General features: G+C 31.6%; 1 protein-coding gene across 1 annotated transcript in view; it reads left to right on the top strand.

Moving 5' to 3' along the window:
- The window catches only part of LOC108684787 (LIM/homeobox protein Lhx3), a 5,916-nt gene that overhangs the window by 2,889 nt on the left and 2,493 nt on the right, over nt 1-534 (top strand). The window lies entirely within an intron of this gene.

The raw sequence follows: 534 nt of genomic DNA, 5'->3' as shown, positions 1-534 counted from the left end.
TTTATTCAACTTTATTCAACATAATCAAGATCATGATATACCGCAAGCGCTGTACTTTGTAACTGTGGATGCACATTTTTCTCTCTTATCACTCAAGTAGCACTATGTGATATTGTAGTAGGGAAAGTAACGATCAGTCGCGAAAAATTCTTTTATCTATGAAAGGAGAATCCCAGTCGCTTATCAGATGCGAATGTTAGAAAGCCCGTGAAAATAACGGATAAGTAATGACGAATAAGTAAATAAGACCTATCAATGGCTATAGATAAATATACTATATAACATACACATAAATTCATAAAATTGCACACGTGCAATGTAGTTTTCTAGAAAAGTCGAACCGATATTTGACGTAATGCGAGATTAATATCAGATTGTCGCGACGAGATAAGATACACAGATTCTTTTACTATTCAACGAATCAATAATGGAGAATAGAAATTTATGAGACGTTAGAATATTTATCATAAAAAATCGAGTACTTATCATAACGAGTATGCTTATCATCCTACAAGTTATTCTTTTTTTTTTTTT

Source organism: Atta colombica, unplaced genomic scaffold (assembly GCF_001594045.1).
Source record: "Atta colombica isolate Treedump-2 unplaced genomic scaffold, Acol1.0 scaffold140, whole genome shotgun sequence".
Taxonomy (NCBI): domain Eukaryota; kingdom Metazoa; phylum Arthropoda; class Insecta; order Hymenoptera; family Formicidae; genus Atta; species Atta colombica.
The sequence above is the reverse complement of the archived record's forward strand: the minus strand, read 5'-3'. Positions and strand labels throughout refer to the sequence as shown.